The following is a 19,850-nucleotide window of genomic DNA, read 5'->3' as shown; positions in this document are numbered from 1 at the left end:
ACTTGAAGACTTCCCTGGTGATCCAGTGGTTAAGACACTCACTCCCAATGCAGGAGACACAAGTTTGATTCCTGGTTAGGGAAGTTCTGCAGGCTGTGAAGTATGGCCAAAAAATAAGTAAATCAGTAAAAATAAAACTTGATTTAGTCAGCAGTATTGAAGAGTCATGTTTTTATTTAAAAGCTGAGTCACTGAGCATCTTAAGTCCTTTTGTTCAACCAATGTTGACTGTCTTTCAAAAATGTATTAGTATATTTGCTTACTGTGGTAAGGGGCTTCCCTTGTTGCTTAGCTGGTAAAGAATCTGCCTGCAATGCAGGAGACCTGGGTTGGATCCCTGTGTTTGAAAGATTCCCTGGAGGAGGGTATGGCAACCCACTCTAGGATTCTTGCCTGGAGAATCCCCATGGACAGAGGAGCCTGGTGGGCTACAGTCCATGGTGTCGCAGAGTTGGACATGAGTGAGCGACTAAGAACAGTACAGCACATGTGTGTTTACATTCATTTATTTATGGATATACACACATACATATTGAGGCTGATCACATTATTTATGTGGGCTATGTCTGTGTTTTTTTAATTGGATCCTTGACAGCTTGGAAATCTAGGTTATTATTTATTCTTTTTTTCATCTATTTTTATGGTTTATTTTCTGTTGTGTCTTTTGACCCTTGATTTTTTATTCTTGAGAGTTATTCATTCACAAAAATTCTGTGTGTTATAAAATAAAAGGCTTTAATTTCTGCTTCTGAGTGCAATCAAGTGGTTTGCAGCATCCCAGCACTCCTTTCAAGAACAGCTGAAAAAAAATTTTATTTCAAGGGAAAAGTGAACTTCTGGGAGCAATGAGAACTAAAGTAGTCAAGACAGTGGTAGCAAAAAATCTAAAAGAAAACTGCTTTCTTCAGTCACTTTTACTCTTTAGGCATTCGTTGATTATTTGCAGGTAGAAATATGAAAATTCCAGCTTTATACTCAGGGAGTGTGATTGCTAGGACACAGAAAAACAAGCAGATTTTTAGTGGTGATGCTGAGGGAAGGAGGGACTCAAGCATACATTTAGTAGTGCCTTCAGGACATCTGAGACTATACAGACTAAGAGATTAAAAACATAAATAAAAAGTCTCTGAGAATCAAAATGGGCTTCACAGTTGTTTTGTAAGAATCAGAGGCTACAAACTGGCATTTACATAGAACAGTTCTTGTTTGAATTAATGTGATCACCTCCTACTCCATCTGCCTGGCATAAATAAGGCTGACTCTCCAGAAAAATGTCTGGAATCTGTACCATTATTTTATACATGATGACAGGCACTTCTGTGATAATTACTAGGCACACAAAAAGATGGGACTACATGACCAAAATCAAAAGAAATGCATATTATATAAACCAACTCAAAATTGATATGATCAATTTGATCAGATCAAAGGTATTGCCATTCAAATATATAGCTGATCTAGATATTGGAGTTAGATATACAAGGGCTTTATAATAATAGCAATGCAATCCCTATAAAGTTACCAGTGAGATCTTTCACAGAATTAGAGCAAAACATTTTACAATTTGTATGGAAACAGAAGACCCCAAATAGCTAAAATAATCTTTCAAAAGAAAAATGGAGCTGGAAGACTCAGGCTCCCTGATTTCAGACTATACTACAAATCTACAGTAATCAAAACAGTATGATACCAGTACCCCCCCCCCCCCCCCAAAAAAAAGAATATGGGTCAGTGGGACAGGATAGAAAACTCCAGAGATAAACCTACACACCTGTGGTCACCTAATCTATGACAAAGTAGTCAAGAATATACAATGGAGAAAAGACAATCTCTTCAATAAGTGATGCTAGAAAAACTGAACAGCTCCATGTAAAAGAATGAAATTAAAACACACCCTAACACTATACAGAAGAAATAAACTTCAAATAGATTAAAGACCTAAGTGTAACGCTTGATACTCTTAAAGGAAAACAGGCAGAACACTCTTTGATATAAATCAAAGCAAGATCTTTTTCAATCCATCTCCTAGAGTAATGAAAATAAAAACAAAAATAAACAAATGGGACCTAATTTAACTTAAAAGCTTTTGCACAGCAAAGGAAACCATAAACAAAAAGGCAAACCTCAGAATGGGAGAAAATATTTGCAAACAAAGCAACTGACAAGGGATTAATCTCCAAGATATATATACACAACCCATGAGCTCAATGTCAAAAAAATAAGCAACCCAATCAAAAATGAGCAGAAGATCCAAATAGAGTTACAGATGTAGAAAACAAACTTAAGTTTACCAGGGGTTAAGAGGGAAGGGGAAAGATAAGTTGGAAAAATTATAATAGCCATGATTAAAGTATTCAAGAAAAGAAAATGAAGGAGAATGCAGATAAACAGATTATTCTGCATTATATTAGAAATAAATGATACCTAACACTGATAAAACGTGGTCCACTGGAGAAGGGAATGGCAAACCACTTCACAATTCTTGCTTTGAGAACCCCATGAACAGTATGAAAAAGACAAAAATATAGGACACTGAAAGATGAACTCCCCAGGTCAGTAGGTGTCCAGTATGCCACTGGAGATCAGTGGAGAAATAACTCCAGAAAGAATGAAGAGATGGAGTCAAAGCAAAAACAACACCCTAGTTGTGGATGTGACTGGTGATGGAAGTAAAGTCAATGCTGTAAATAGAGCAATATTACATAGGAACCTGGAATGTTAGGTCCATGAATCAAGGCAAATTGGAAATAGTCAACAGGAGATAGAAGAGTGAACATCGATATTTTAGGAATCAGCGAACTAAAATGGACTGAACTGGGTAAAGTATAACTCAGATGACCATTATGTCTACGACTGTGGGCAAGAATGCCTCAGAAGAAATGAAGTTGCCATCATAGTCAACAAAAGAGTCTGAAATGCAGTACTAGGATGCAGTCTCAAAAACAACAGAAGGATCTCTGTTTGCTTCCAAGGCAAACCATTCAGTATCACAGTAATCACTTTTTTGGGTGTTAGTTCTAGAAGGTCTTGTAGGTCTTCCTAGAACCGTTCAACTCCAGCTTCTTCAGCATTACTGGTTGGGGCACAGGCTTGAAGAAGCTGAAGTTGGACAGTTCTAGGAGACCTAAAAAGATGTCCTTTTCATTACAGGGGACTGGAATACAAAAGTAGGAAGTCAAGAGATACCTGTACTAACAGGCAAATTTGGCCTCGAGTACAGAATGAAGCAGGGCAAAGACTGCACACTGGTCACAGCAAACCCCCTCTTCCAACAACACAAGAGAAGACTCTACACACACATGGACGTTCACACTGGTCATAGCCAACACCCTCTTCCAACAACACAAGAGAAGACTCTACACACACATGGACGTTCACACTGGTCATAGCCAACACCCTCTTCCAACAACACAAGAGAAGACTCTACACACACATGGACGTTCACACTGGTCATAGCCAACACCCTCTTCCAACAACACAAGAGAAGACTCTACACACACATGGACGTTCACACTGGTCATAGCCAACACCCTCTTCCAACAACACAAGAGAAGACTCTACACACACATGGACGTTCACACTGGTCATAGCCAACACCCTCTTCCAACAACACAAGAGAAGACTCTACACACACATGGACGTTCACACTGGTCATAGCCAACACCCTCTTCCAACAACACAAGAGAAGACTCTACACACACATGGACGTTCACACTGGTCATAGCCAACACCCTCTTCCAACAACACAAGAGAAGACTCTACACACACATGGACGTTCACACTGGTCATAGCCAACACCCTCTTCCAACAACACAAGAGAAGACTCTACACACACATGGACGTTCACACTGGTAATAGCCAACACCCTCTTCCAACAACACAAGAGAAGACTCTACACATGGACGTTACGATAGTCAACACCGAAGTCAGATTGATTATATTCATTGCAGCCAAAGGTGGAGAAGCTCTATACAGTCAGCAAAAACAAGACCAGGAGCTGACTGTGGCTCAGATCATGAACTCCTCATCGCTAAAATCAGACTTACATTGAAGAAAGTAGGGAAAACCACTAGACCATACAGGTCTGACCTAAATCAAATCCCTTACAATTATACAGTGGAAGTGACACAGATTCAGGGGATTAGATCTGATAGAGTGCCTGAAGAACTATGGACGGAGGTTCATGACATTGTATAGGAGGCAGTGATCAAGACCGTCCCCAAGAAAAAGAAATGCAAAAAGGCAAAATGGTTGTCTTAGGAGGCTTTACAAATAGCTGTGAAAAGAAGAGAAGTGAAAGGAAAAGGAGAAAAGGAAAGTATACCCATTTGAATGCAGAGTTCCAAGGAACAGCAAGGAGAGAAAGGAAAGCCTTTCTCAGTGATCAATGCAGAGAAATAGGAAAACAATAAAATGGGAAAGACTAGAGATCTCTTCAAGAAAATTAGAGACACCAAGGGAATATTTCATGCAAAGATGGACACAATAAAGGACAGAAATTGTATGGACCTAACTGAAACAGAAGATATTAAGAAGAGGTGGCAAGAATACAGAGGAAAACTATACAAAAAAGATCTCCACGACTCAGATAATCACAATGGTGTGATCACTCAACTAGAGCCAGACATCCTAGAATGCGAAGTCAAGTGGGCCTTAGGAAGCATCACTACAAACAAAGCTAGAGGAGGTGATGGAATTCCAGTTGAGCTATTTCAAATCCTGAAAAATGATGCTGTGAAAGTGCTGCACTCAATATGCCAGCAAATCTGGAAAACTCAGCAGTGGCCACAGGACTGGAAAAGGTCAGTTTTCACTCCAATCCCAAAGAAAGGCAATGCCAAAGAATGCTCAAACTCCCGCACAATTTCACTCATCTCACATGTTAGCAAAGTGATGCTTAAAATTCCCCAAGCCAGGCTTCAACTGTACGTGAACTGTGAATTTCCAGACATTCAAATTGGATTTAGAAAAGTTAGAGGAACCAGAGATCAAATTGCCAACATCCGCTGGATCATCGAAAAAGCAAGAGAGTTCCATAAACATCTACTGCTTTATGGACTACACCAAAACCTTTGACTGTGTGGATCACAACAGACTGTGGAAAATTCTTCAAGAGATGGGAATACCAGACCACCTGACCTGCTTCCTGAGAAATCTGTATGCAAGTCAAGAAGCAACAGTTAGAACTGGAAATGGAACAGACTGGTTCCAAATTGGGAAAGGAGTACGTCAAGGCTGTATATTGTCACCCTCCTTATTTAACTTACATGCAGAGTACATCATGAGAAACTCTGGGCTGGATGAAGCACAAGCTGGAATCAAGATTGTGGGAGAAATATCAATAACCTCATATATGCAGATGACTCCACCCTTAATGAAGAAAGCAAAGAACTAAAGAGCCTTTTGATGAAACTGAAAGAGGAAAGTGAAAAAGTTGTCTTAGCACTCAACATTCAGAAAACTAAGATCATGGCATCCGGTCCCCTCACTTCATGACAAATAGATGGGCAAACAGGGGAAACAGTGAAAGACTTTATTTTTCTGTGCTCCATAATCACTGCAGATGGTGACTGCAGCCATGAAATTCAAAGATGCTTACTCCTTGAAAGAAAAGTTATGACCAACCTAGACAGCATATTAAAAAGTAGAGACATGACTTTGCCAACAAAGGTCCATCTAATCAAAGCTATAGTTTTCCCAATAGTCATGTGTGGATGTGAGAATTGGACTATAAAGAAAGCTGAGTGCCAGAGAATTGATGCTTTTGAACTGTGGTGTTGGAGAAGACTCTTGAGTCCCTTGGACAGCAAGGAGATCCAACCTGTCCATCCTAAAGGACATCAGTCCTGAATATTCATTGGAAGGACTGGTGCTGAAGCTGAAACTCCAATACTTTGGCCACCTGATGGGAAGAACTGCTGACTCATTTGAAAAGAGCCTGATGTTGGGAAGGATTGAAGGCAGGAGGAGAAGGGAACAACAGAGGATAAGATGGTTGGATGGCATCACCGACTCAATGGACAGGCATTTGAGTAAACTCTGGGATTTGGCGATGGTCAGGGAGGCCTGGCGTGCTGCAGTCCATGGGGTCGCAAAGAGTCCGACACGACTGAGTGACTGAACTGACCTGAACACTGATAAATATAAAGAAGATATAGCAATTCTAAATCTATATGCTTGTAGTACTATATATGGGGATAATTGATGAAACAGAAAGAACTAGGTAAACTTAAAATCACGCCGTAGATTTTAGTATATCTTTCTCAGTAATTGATAGAACAAACGAACAGAAATGAAATAGAGGATGTGAACAATATAGTTGAGAATTTAATATACACACAGTGGGAGGTCAGAAGGGGATGATAGAGAACACTGCAACTCAGTCCATAGAAGGGAAAGTGATACACTTAAAATATTTATTAGAATAGCTAAAAGGCCAGAAGCAAATATTCTTAAGATTTTACCTTAGGAAGAAAAAGTAATTACCCTGTTGAGTCAATTGCTGTGTCTGTGGCTTTATCTTCATTCTTAGTTTTGTCCTCAGTGCCTCCTAGCAATTCTTCCAGCATGATCTCTTACAGCAACCATTTTTAACTTCTACTGTTCTTTTGGAGATCTTACTCTGATGCTTTTCCCCTGTCTCTCTGAGAAGATAAGCTTGCAGAGATAAGCTTCACAGAGAAAATGTATCCAGTAAGTATGATCTGTCAACTTCATCCTTATTTGCTTCCCCAGTGTCTCAGAGGAAGTGACCTCCCTCCTTCTGCATTCAGAGCTATTCCGTCTGCTATGCTCGCAATCCTTTATTTCCTATATTCTCTTGTTATAACAGCTGTTTCTAAATGATAGTCTTTGGATCAGCTGTGTACCAAAATTACCTATAGAGTTTTTTAAAAAGTACAGATTCTAAAGCCCTTCGTCAGAGGATCTGATTCAGTGGGTCTGTGATAGGACTTGAAAATTTATGTTTTTAAAAACTTCAGGTGATTCTCATATGTAATCAGGAACCATTGATGGATGGAATTGTGATCTATTAGGTATTGTTTAGTGTTTTTGTCAGAGAAGGCAATTGCAAGCCACTCCAGTACTCTTGCCTAAAAAATCCCATGGACAGAGGAGCCTGGTAGGCTGCAGTCCATGGGGTTGCTACTAGTCGGACACGACTGAGCGACTTCACTTTCACTTTTCTCTTTAATGCATTGGAGAAGGAAATGGCAACCCACTCCAGTGTTCTTGCCTGGAGAATCCCATGGATGGCAGAGCCTGGTGGGCTGCCCTCTATGGGGTCGCACAGAGTCGGACACGACTGAAGCGACTTAGCAGCAGCAGCAGCAGTGTTTTTGTGGGGCAAATATTTTTAATTTTTTTGAATTCAATTATTAGTGAATTAATTGTTGAGTTAATTATTTCATCAATGGATTGTATTTTTGGCATCATCCTAAGAACTCTGTAACCCTAGGTCATGAAGATATTCTGCATTCTTCTAAAAGTTATGTAGTTTTACATTTAGACATTCATCTTGATTCATTTGATACTCAGGTGGAAGTTTGTGTTTTTTTTTTGCATATGGATGTTCAGTTGTTCCAAGACCACTAGTTAAAGGACTCTACTATCTCTGTTGAACTGCTCTACACCTTTATCAAGAAAAAATTAACCACAATAGTGTGGCTCCACTTACGGGCTAACCCAGTCTGTTCTGTTGATCTTTTTTTTTTTTTTTTTGAACTTGTGGTTTATATCTTGCCCACTTTATATAAAAAAGGTTCAAGACAGTTTACAATAGGACCATTAATTTAAAAAAGATAATGAAAATTACAAATATTTTTAAAATAGGTCAAAACCATTGAGAATGAAAGAGTCGTATGTTGGCTGATTTAATCACAGAAACGAAAAATAAATTCAGCTCTAAGCTTCCTGGCAACAAGGGCCCAAGAGGGAAGATTTCATCATCTGAAGATGGAAACACCAGCTCACCTGGCAGGGAGATGCGCGCCTGACACCAAATTCTAGGACGAACATGCCTTCTAAAGAGCCAGGAGTTCTGCTTTTCACTTATTCCTTCACCAATACCAGGCTATCTTGATTTCTGTGGCTTTATAGGAAGTCTTAAAGTTAAATAGCTTGATTACCCCAACGTTATTTATTTTCAAAATTATTTTATTCTACTTTCATTCGCTTGTATAAATGTTTAAATCAGCTTATCTACTTCTACAAGAGATCCTGCTGAGATTTTGATAGGAATCGACTTATAGATCAATTCAAGGATAATTGACTTCTTTACTATGTTGAATCTTAAAATCCATGAATAAGATATGTGTCTCCATTTATATATGTTTCTTTGATTTCTTTAATAGCAGTTGGAGTTTTGAGCATACAGATCCTGTATAAGCTTTATTAGATTTACACTTCAGTATTAATGATCAATTTTATAAGTAATATTGTTTTTAATTTTGTTTTTCCAGTTGTATGTTACCAGTGTACAGAATACAATTTATATCTGTTTGTCTGTCTTGTTTCCTGCAGCCTTCATCAATTCACTTATTAGTCCAAGTGTTGTTACTGTTGTTTTAAGGTTCCTTGGGATTTTCAATATAGACAATCATTTGTCTCTAAATAGGGACATTACTAGGTCTCCCTTTCACCCACGTATGCTTTTTCTTTCCTCTTCCTTCTTTATTGCGTTGACTGGAACTCCGAACACTGTGCTGAATAAGAGTAGTGAGGAAGGGCATCATTGCCTTATTCCCAATCTTGGGGAAAAGCATTCGGTCTTTCATCTTTAAGTATGTTGTTAGCTATGATTTTTTGTAGATACTCTTTATCACAACAAAGACCTTCTAAGGAGTTTTTATTATGAATGGATGTTGAATTTTCTCAAAGACTTTTTCAGCATCAGTTGGACACAGAGGTAGTTGGAACTTACGGATTCAAAATTGGATCCAAATAATTTTCAGTTACTGCAGAAATTAAGAAAGTCCTATTTAACTTATCTGTCTAATGTGGGTAGAATTGCGTATTCCAAATAGGAAAAGGAGTATGTCAAGGTTGTATATTGTCACCCTGCTTATTTAACTTATATGCAGAGTACATACATCATGAGAACGCTGGGTGGAAGAAGCACAAGCTGGAATCAAGATTGCCAGGAGAAATATCAATAACCTTAGATATGCAGATGACACCACCCTTATGGCAGAAAGTGAAGAGGAACTCAAAAGCCTCTTGATGAAAGTGAAAGAGGAGAGTGAAAAGGTTGGCTTGAAGCTCAACATTCAGAAAACAAAGATCATGGCATCTGGTCCCATCACTTCATGGAAAATAGATGGGGAAACAGTGGAAACAGTGTCAGACTTTATTTTTGGGGGCTCCAAAATCACTGCAGATGCTGATTGCAGCCATGAAATTAAAAGAAGCTTACTCCTTGGAAGGAAAGTTATGACCAACCTAGATAGCATATTAAAAAGCAGAGACATTACTTTGTCAACCAAGGTCCGTCTAGTCAAGGCTATGGTTTTTCCTGTGGTCATGTATGGATGTGAGAGTTGGACTGTGAAGAAAGCTGATCGCCGAAGAATCGATGCTTTTGAACTGTGGTGTTGGAGAAGACTCTTGAGAGTCCCTTGGACTGCAAGGAGATCCAACCAGTCCATTCTAAAGGAGATCAATCCTGGGTGTTCCCTGGAAGAACTGACACTAAAGTTGAAACTCCAATACTTTGGCCACCTGATGAGACAAGTTGACTCATTGGAAGACTCTGATGCTGGTAGGGGTTGGGGGCAGGAGACGGGGACGACGGAGAAAGAGATGGCTGGATGGCATCACTGACTCGATGGATATGAGTTTGAGTGAACTCTGGGAGTTGGTGATGGACAGGGAGGCCTGGCGTGCTGTGATTCATGGGGTCGCGGAGAGTCGGACACGACTGAGCGACTGAACTGAACTGAATCTAATGACTGGTGTCCTTGTAAGAGGACAATTTGGACAAACCCAGGAGACACTTCAAAGAAGACCATGTGATGACAGAGGCAGAGGTTAGAGTGATGTGTACCCAAGCTAAGGGATGCTAAGGATTGCTAGCAACCCCAGAAGCCTTGATAAAGGCATGAAACAGAGTTTCTGGAAGGAAACGACCCTATCCACACTTTGATTTTGAACTTCTGGCCTCAGAACTGTGAGGGAATAAATTCCTGTGGTTTTAACTCACCCAGTCTCTGGTAATTCATTCTAGTAGTCCTAGAAAACTACTATCAAAAAATTCATTCAGGTTTTTCCATAACATCTTACAGAAAAACCCAAATGAATTTTTTGGCCAACTCAATAATATACTGCCACTTTCTGGTGACTTTTTTTGAGTTCCAAAGCAGTTTTATTCCAAAAAATAAGTCTTTCTTTGTTTTGAGTCGTATATATATTTTTCACAACCTATACATAACATCAAACAACTCAAGTAGTCTACTCTTCCTTCTTAGGTTTCTTAATAGTTTTCTCAGTGATCTTCAAACAGTTTTAGAGAAAAGCATATAATATGCTCATTATGTTTCCAAATGACAGAATGATATTCTTTTTGTTCTGCACTTTGAAAATATGATTTTATTGTAGGCCACCCCTTTTAATATCTTTTCTATGACCAGCAACAATGATAGCCATCATAGGCTCATATCTGAGGAGGCTGTCTACCTCCATTTCTTAAAGTAAAAATATCTAATTAAATAATTTTGCATGTTTTGAGAGGATCAAAAGTAGAACAAAAACTTTCATTATGAAAGCCTCAGTATCACAGGTAAACAGATCATCCCCGCTTTCTTAGAAGTATTGCATACAAGCTGTGTAAGACATTTCATTTTCTTTGGTAAGAAATTTATAGAAAGGAAACCGCCTAAGTTTTATTTGCACTGTTGGCCTAATATCCAGATAAATGAGAAAAGTCTAGTGTATATTTGGACACAATATCAACATTCTTTTATGTTTTTTACAGTTTAAAACCCTCCTAGAAATCAAGAAAACAATTTGAAACCTCATTTTTCAAATGACAGGGACCTAATAGGTAAAGGGTAACTGCTGCTAGGAGAGGGTTGGGTGTGGGAGGAGACGGGGACGACAGAGAATGAGATGGCTGGATGGCATCACCAACTCGATGGACATGAGTTTGAGTGAACTCCGGGAGTTGGTGATGGACAGAGAGGCCTGGTGTGCTGTGATTCATGGGGTCGCAAAGAGTCAGACACGACTGAGTGACTGAACTGAACTGAACTGAATGACTTTTGTTGCTCTGATTTGTCACATTGCTTGATATGTTTTTAAAAATGTTATTACTCTTAAGTCCTGACAGAGTCAGCTCTATACTAAAGGGGCCAGCACAACTCTTATCCAAATCCCTTTTTCTTTATCCATACTTGTAACCTCTGAGCCAAAATATGTAATTTTACTCGGTTTCATAGAACAATCAAGGAAACAAAACTAATTTGTGTCTGTTCTGTGTAGTATGCCCAGGCCCAACAGCAGCCTCATGTAATTTATTATAATTGGTGTGATGTGAAGAAACAAAAACACCCCTTTTGGTTGGTTTAGAAACACATGCCTATTTCACCCCAGATTTGGGAGATTCACTTTCCATGTGTACTTTCACATCTCCCTCTCCAGCATGCCCAACCACACATTCTCTGGGTATTTTGCTGTATATTGTTTTGATTATTTATCTGCATAATCCACCTGTATATGTGTCCTGTCATTTAGCCTTCATTTTTTGTGATATCTGGGTCATGCCGACATTGGTCTTGTCATCATTCCCATTTTCATTATCTGAAACTCTTATAAACCATGTTCATAATATCCACAGTTTTAAACATTAAACTAGTGCTGTATTGATACAAAGCACAATAGTTAGTGTACAGAGAAAGTCAGAGGTGAACTGTTAACATTGACAGTGTGTATTTGTTGAACTTAAGTTACATCACTCGGAGGGATGCAGTAGTGAACGATCCATGATTCTGAACCACTTAAGTTAGTGGCCAGAGGAAAAAAGAGCAATTGCAGCAGGCAGATAATTTTGCTGTATCCATCAGATACTAAAACCAGCATTGCTTTTAGCCCTATTTTTTGGACTACCATATGAGTTTGTACTCCCCCTGCCAAACTTCTACACCCATTGCCAAAGACCAGAACATTTTACATTACATGAAAGGGTTTCCCAAAATGGTTGGTCACTCTGTGGACAACTCTGATGTCAGAGAGTGAGCTCTTGAAAGTGACACAAAGGAGATTGTATTTGGTCTGATAAAAATTTTGCAAACTCTCAAGTCTGTTTTCTGGAGGAGTGATACTTGATAGTATAAGAGTTGGAGCAAAGTAATCTCACTGGTTTTAATTCAATTAACTAGGGCAGGTATAGGAAGGTAGGAAAGACTGACTTGGAGGCTATTGGAGTATTTCATTAATGATGTTGTTCATTTGCTATGTCATGTCCGACTCTTTGTGACCCCATGGACTGTGGCATACCAGGCCTCTCTGTCCCTCACCATCTCCTGAAGTTTGCCCAAGTTCATGTCCACTGAACTGGTGATTCCATCCAACCATCCCATCCCCTTCTCCTGCCTTCAATCTCCCAGTATCAGGGTCTTTTCCAGTGAGTTGGTTGATCACATCAATGAATGAAGTGCTTAAGTTCTAATTACTGGAACTGGAGGTCATTGATAAGGATAGGACAAAGTTTAGTGAACACTGCAGGATCACTGCTTACTCCCTGTGGAGTAAATATTATGATTTAAGAAGAATATTTACCATTTATACAAAAGGAAAACATATAACTTTTAAAAGTTTGAATGAATGATAGGAAAAGAAGTGGTGGAATAAAAATTGTTTCTGCCCTGAGTAACAGAGCTCCAGTATGTCCTCTTACCTTGGAAAGAAGCTGTCTCTGTCCAATTCATGATCATGCTCTATAAGAAACTTGCCAATCTACCTAATGATGAAACTACTTACTACTCAATCTTGCTCACTACTCTTCCAAATACATTAGTTTTCAGATGTACTAAAGGGAACCCATATGAGCTAATATGAATAGGCTTGAGAGTCCACGTGTCATTTAGAGAATTTGATTGCTTCGTGGAGAAAGGCCATATTCTATTTACCCTATTGGCTCCAACTGAAGCTGTTTTAGTACAAGAAGAAAATTTTAAAATTAAAATAAGCCTTCTTATGGCTAGTCAGACATATTTTGAGGGAGTGATCAAAGTAGACCTGCATTTTGAAAAAGATATCATAGGAGATTTGAACAGAATGATCAAGGACAAAATTCTAGTGATCTGGAAGAACAAAAGGAGAAAATGAAGAATTGGAATGAAATGCTAAACAAAACTTAGTGTGTGAAAACGGGAGTAACTTTTAGAAATGAAAGGAGTAGATGTAAGGAAAACCATATTCAAAAGAGTAATAGGCGAGAACTCACTTGAACCAAGGGTCAACAGAGGATGAGATGGTTGGATGGCATCACCGACTCAATAGACATGAGTTTGAGTAAACTCTGGAAGTTGGTGATGGACAGGGAGGCCTGGCGTGCTGCGGTTCATGGGGTCACAGAGTCGGACACGACTGAGCGACTGAACTCAACTGAACACTTGAACCAAAGAAAAACTCTTTATCAAAATGAAAGTACATCACAAGGATGGGGTAGAATAAATGTTTTATTACTTATATAAATTTATATACATATGTTGAATGTATAGATATATCTGGCTAAAATATCTGTACTCAGATGGGGAAGAGAAAATGTTAACACCTTTCCAGTATAGAAGTGATGGTTTGCAAAGGAAAGAGCATCATGATGTCACTTGTGTACTTTTCCAGTTTTCTAGCTTAGTGAGAGGGAAAGGGTCCTGACACTCATCGGAATTTGGTTTCATAAATACTGAAGTTACTGTGAGTACATGGAATGTGGTAAGCTTTCAATCTTTCATATCAGAAAGCCAGGGTGCCCAAGTGGAAACCTAAATATTTCTGTAGGAAGTTTGCCTTTATGCATTATTTTTTTATTACCGCCTTTATTGGTGAAGTGATTTATTCACTTTTTTTTTTAAGTTTCTGTCCTATTAACTGTCTTGATGCCTAACTGAGGGCATTCAGAACTGATAATCAGTAGGCTTTTCTATTTAACGCTGGAGGAACAAGCTGCTTATGATGACCCAACAGAGACATGAGGAAGGTTTGTGAAAGGGGTGTATTCATCCCGCTCTAATCCTTGTTTTCAGAAAGACAGTGTCTTTAAGTGTTCTCTAATTAGTGAATAGATATGGTTGTAAATTCTTGTAGACACCTCTTTTGTAGGACAGAGATGGATGCCTGGCTTGTTTAAATCTTTGTTTTACATTTCTTTTAAGTGAAATTTTGATATTGGACATTTGACAATGGAGAATAGGAAAAGTAACTTTATACATATAATTATTCCTCTTTTATTAGTATGCTCCATTGTGATATTTCTTTTTTAATATCATCACAATTAGAAACTTGAATATCATATAAGATGATCAAGCAAAATAAAAGTAGGGTTTTCTGTTTTGTCTTCCTGCTTGGTTGTTTGCTTTGCTGCTCTCTTTGTGTACATAAAATAATGTTTACTGCTATGAAGTAAATTCTTTTTGGGTTTGGTAAAATTGCTTCTACTAGTCACCTAGGAAATGTAAGCAAGGGAACAAGACACTGATATTTAGGCATACCAAGAGGAAATATATTTCTTCTGAATATAAAACATGATCAGTGAAAACACCTGGAAATCAAAAAGAACAGATTTTAGTTATGCTTCTCCTTTTCAAAGAACTTAAGTACTTAGCTATTATTGTTAGTACTAGAGAAGTTGGCAGTGTCATTTGAAATATGATAAATAAAAGCCTGTCGAATGTCTGCTTCTACTTTTAGCGCTTGTCTGATTCCTTCTCCAGGAATTGCATCATGGAAACTACCGTAGAATTAATGGGAGTCAAATATACAGCCTTATTTGTTGTAATAAATGTATTCTCTATCACTGTGTAGTGATAAAGCCATAGTTATTGAAACTACCAAAGTTATTGAAACAGAGGGATAGGAGCTTTTTGCCTTTATCACCTGTATTATTAATTGGAGATAATTACTGCAGAGCAGCTGGCTGTTGGTTTTAGGGAGCATCAATTGTTCTTCTCACCCAGCTGTTGGCTAATAAGGATAGTCAACACATCTGTTTCAACAGCTGGTAATTAACAAAAGCCTAATTGCTGCAACTCTTTTAACATCCAATCTGTGAAAAAGAAGGGATGTAGAAGAATATTATTTACTTTGTGCTTTGCGCTCTCCGAGACCAGTTTCTCTTTTTTCTCTCTCCCTCCACTTTTTTTCCCTTACTTTGAACACCACTGCCTTTGTATGAAGCATTGAATGGCAGGAGAACACAATATGGTAATCCAGAGCTTAACTTTTTCAGATCTTTGTTGGTGTTTCTTATTGCAACATTTCTTTGCTAACTTGCAAGATAAAATGGATCAAAAGCATTTTGAGTAGTTCCATACAACAGTTAAAATCCGCAGCAGCGTGCCCTAGGCTGTGTTGCTGTTGTCTGCAGCATCCAAAAGGAAACAGGGAATTCTCTTTTCTTATGCTTTTCACATGTTTAAACACAACTCCCAAATAATTCCACATTCATTTACAGAATTTTTGTTTAAATTCATGTTTTTATTGATTAACACAAGTGAAGTCCGGTTTAGTGACTTCTCTTCCTTTGTTTTGTCATTTCTTAACAACTTTAGTTGCTGTGTTTAATGCCTGTATGTTAACTAAAGTATTTAAGAAAACTTTTAATTTATATGTGACATCTTACTTCATCTGTTTTTCTTTAAAATGTGTTTGGTCTTTTAAAAACTCTGTCTTTAATTTAGATAACTTCAGTTATTTCTTGTTGATTTTTAAGATGAACTGGAAATATACTGGCTTAGTGATAGAGATCTGAATAAAATGGTTTCACAAATGAAAGACATAAATTAGTGTTTCTTTTATTTGAAAATTTTTAGTACTCTAATTTAATTATGAACTATTTCAGTAAAAATATATTTCATATAACCTCGGTTATAAAGCTTTATATTTGTATTATCATTGTAAATTTTGCTATAGATTAATGTTTACATATTTTTTAATTTGGTTTTCTCATATCTTAAAATTTTCCATGTAAAATATAGCTTATTAACTTGTTTTCCTTTGTAAGAATACATTTTGCAGTTATCATGGCTGATTTTTTCAACAGACTTTTCCATAGTCTTATGTTTTCTTTATAGTCTATATATGTGTAAACTTTGTAATGAGTAAAGTTTTTATTTTTAATAATTAGAGATTACATAATCATACTGATTTTCCTTTTAACTTAGTGTTAAGGTTAATCTTAATAGATTAAGATAGACAGTGATTATGGTACTTATTTGAGTATCAGAAAATTCCTTAGTTAAAATGTTACTCAAGTTAACTTGGTTAAACTCACTTCACTAACTTTTCAGTTGGCAGTATTTCTATGCAGGCAGTTCTTTAATTGTCATTAGGTATGTTGGAAGGTATAGAAGAAATTCTATCCAAGTGTTTGCCATGGACTGAATTGAAGATTGCATAATTTCAAAATTTTTTGCTGTCAAGACAAGTTTAAGTTTAGTTCAACAGGTGTTCAGGTGGTGAAGTGTATTATAGACATGGTGAAAAAACATACATGATTCTGAACAAATAAACAAAATACTGCTGACTAAAATTCTAACTCAATAGAAGAACAGCGGCGTGTAGAAAAGTGTTTACGACTCATCTGTAAAAGAGGAGAATACTGTCATTTTGGGAAATGTTTGCTTCTTGAGTTTAAAGAAGAATTTAATTTTCTCTGTGTGCTCATGTTCTTAGGTAGTACCAGAGAGAGCAAGCTTAGTGAAAGGAATGTATCATGCCATGAAAAAGGAGAATGGACGTTTTGGAGGGAACTCACATTCCAGCTGATGCTTTAAGTGTTTTCTTGCATATAGGTTTTTTCCAGAGAAAATAGCTTCAAGAACAAGTGGTGTGATAGACAGGAAATCAATAATTTAATGGATATTCTCTGGAGACTATGACTACTGCTTGATTAAACTGTTTTCTAGACATAAAAAAAGCAAATCTCATTTAATGATGAATAGATTTCTTAGTGAAGCCAGTGAGTTGGTCAGTGGTTTTGTACGTGTCAGTATAAATAACTTTCAGAGGTATGGTCAAGAAGTCCTGGGAGCCAGATATCTAATGGGATCTAACTAGCAACAAATTTAAGGTCAAGGTAGTATCTTCTGAGATAAGAGTTCATTCAGTGGAAAAGATAGAGCCTCCACAATCTGAAGTAATGGACAAATGCTTCAAAATAAATATGCTGAATTACTTATGGCTTTAAAATTGAATAATATCATACACTAAAATTAAAAATACAAAAAAAAAAAAATTTAAATGACAGTGAACAGAAAAAGAGAGAAATTGGGGTAAACTGTGTTCTTTATTGTCATCCCAATAGGATATAATGACTTCTTTAAAGTTGGAGAAGTTGGCAAAGTAGTTAATGCATAAACTCAGAATTGTTTATTGAATAGGTAGTTAAGAATTCTGTACTCAAATTCTGGTTCTGACACTTACTTTTATTTCTAACCTTAAAAACTGAGAGAGTTTAAGGAAATAATTTCCTAACAAGCAGTTCCTCCAACCCATGGAATTTTTTTTTTCCAGAAGGATTCACATTGTTAAGTGTTAAGTTAGGGGGAATGTTTCAATTTCTGCTTTTCAACATTTTATCAATTAAATAATTATTTATATATACTTTTCCCTTTAAAATAAGTGAGACTATGATAACTTCTATTTGTTTAATTAGAATATGTGGCAGTTATTGGAGATCAGACAGGACAAGCTTATGACACAATTTATCACTCAACTGAACCATGCTAGCTGCTATAGAGATTCTGACCATTAATCTGTTTTAAATAGCTTTCATTCTTATAATGTGTTTACTGTAGAACAGAGAAGCTGTTGTTTTTAAACAGAAGGCAAAAAAAGATACTAATGATGATATACTAGTTAATGCACAGCTTAAAAGTGATGATGTTAGAAATACTGTTAAGATGACTATGTTCAAAATTATACTTTATGTTTCAGGTATTTGGATTTTAGACCAGACCTCCACACAGCGGGCTATTCACAGAGAAGGGCTTGCACATGGTGACCTGAAACCTTCTCTTGTATCTTTTCTAATCAAAAACAATTCAAAAAATTATTAAATTGTTAAAATAATTAAGTCTAGTTAATGTACCAAATGTGAGAATTCCAAACATTAAATTATAAAATAGTTTGGTCTATTTTTGATGGCATAATGCATGTTAAATTTCAGTATAGGCTTTTTCTTCTTGAAGTATAACAAAAACATACTATGGGGACCCTTCTGCTGCCAACCTGCTAGGTCCTGGACAAAATCTGACTCCTGCATTGCTAGACTCACAAAAAATAGAGGAAATTTTCCAAAGATTTTACTTTACCAAAAAACTGAGGGTTGAACCAGAAACATTCCCCTCTCCAAAAGTAGGCAAATCAATGGTCCCCAGAAGTGCCAGGGGCAGACATCTATAGAAGTACTTTGATCTTCACTTGGAATCCCCATCTGAGCCAGAAACGATATTAATCTAGACTTCTTGAACTTTATCTAGGAATTGTCTCCTCTGACTCCCAGCAGACTCAAGGTCTCCTCAGAAAACGTTATCGCCAATTTAGTCCAACATAATTCCCATAAATTACTATCTGGAAAATATGAATTCACAACTAACTTGATTTAGTCATTTTCAGCCTTGTATTAAAGAAACTTCCAAGAACTGTGTTTAAGTAGAAGGAATGTGATTCTGTAAGGAACTTCCCAGGGAGGAAGGAATGAAACACAAAAAAGTGATGAATATAAATATACGTTTACTCAAGAAAATAATATTAATAATGTTTTGGGGGAATTAAACCTAACTAAGGTGAATTATAATACATTTTAAAAACAGTAATAAATAAATTAGAATGAAAGTAAAAAGGGTTAAAGGGTTATAGGTCCTCTCGTTGTCCAGGAGGATTAATGTTATATTTATGCTAAATCAAATTGAATCTTGTAATTTCTGGGATAATCATTAAAAGAATGTGAATGAATTATTACATTAAATGAAGAAGGGGAAATGGGATAATAAAAGAACCCAAAATACAACAAGAAAAGATGATTTTAAAAGAAAGATGTAGCAGAGCTAACAGGCCAAATAGAAATCACAAGATAAGAATATATGAAAGTGTTAATCACTCAGTTGTGTCCGACTCTTTGCAATCCCATGAACTGTAGCCCACCAAGCTCCTCTGTCCATGGGATTCTCCAGACAAAAATACTGAAATGGGATGCCATTCCCTTTTCCAGGAGCTCTTCCCGACCCAGGAATCAAACCTCGGTCTCCCTGTTTGCAGACAGATTCTTTATGATCTGAGCCACCAGGAAATAAGAATATATACTTAAGCCCAAATCTAGTAATTACATTAACTGTAAAGAGATCAAATATCCTAGTTAAAAGACAAAGATTTTTAGACTGAAAAAAATACAGCCAAACCTCATTTTGTCATACGTTGCTCTATTGTGTTTCTCAGTGAGTTTTTTTACAAGAGGTTTGTGGCAACCCTTTGTCAAGCAAGTCTTCAGTACAATTTTTCCAGCAACATTTGTTCACTGTGGGTCTCTGTCACATTTTAATAATTCTCACTATTTCAAACTTTTTCATTTTATTTATTATGGTTATCTGTGATCAGGGATCTCTGATATTACTATTACAAAAGGATTATGACTCACT

General features: G+C 37.1%; 1 protein-coding gene across 6 annotated transcripts in view; it reads left to right on the top strand.

Moving 5' to 3' along the window:
- The window catches only part of MIPOL1 (mirror-image polydactyly 1), a 312,066-nt gene that overhangs the window by 172,453 nt on the left and 119,763 nt on the right, over positions 1–19,850 (top strand). The window lies entirely within an intron of this gene.

Source organism: Moschus berezovskii, chromosome 21 (assembly GCF_049115385.1).
Source record: "Moschus berezovskii isolate FMDL1 chromosome 21, NW_MosBer_1.0, whole genome shotgun sequence".
Classification (NCBI taxonomy): domain Eukaryota; kingdom Metazoa; phylum Chordata; class Mammalia; order Artiodactyla; family Moschidae; genus Moschus; species Moschus berezovskii.
The sequence above is the reverse complement of the archived record's forward strand: the minus strand, read 5'-3'. Positions and strand labels throughout refer to the sequence as shown.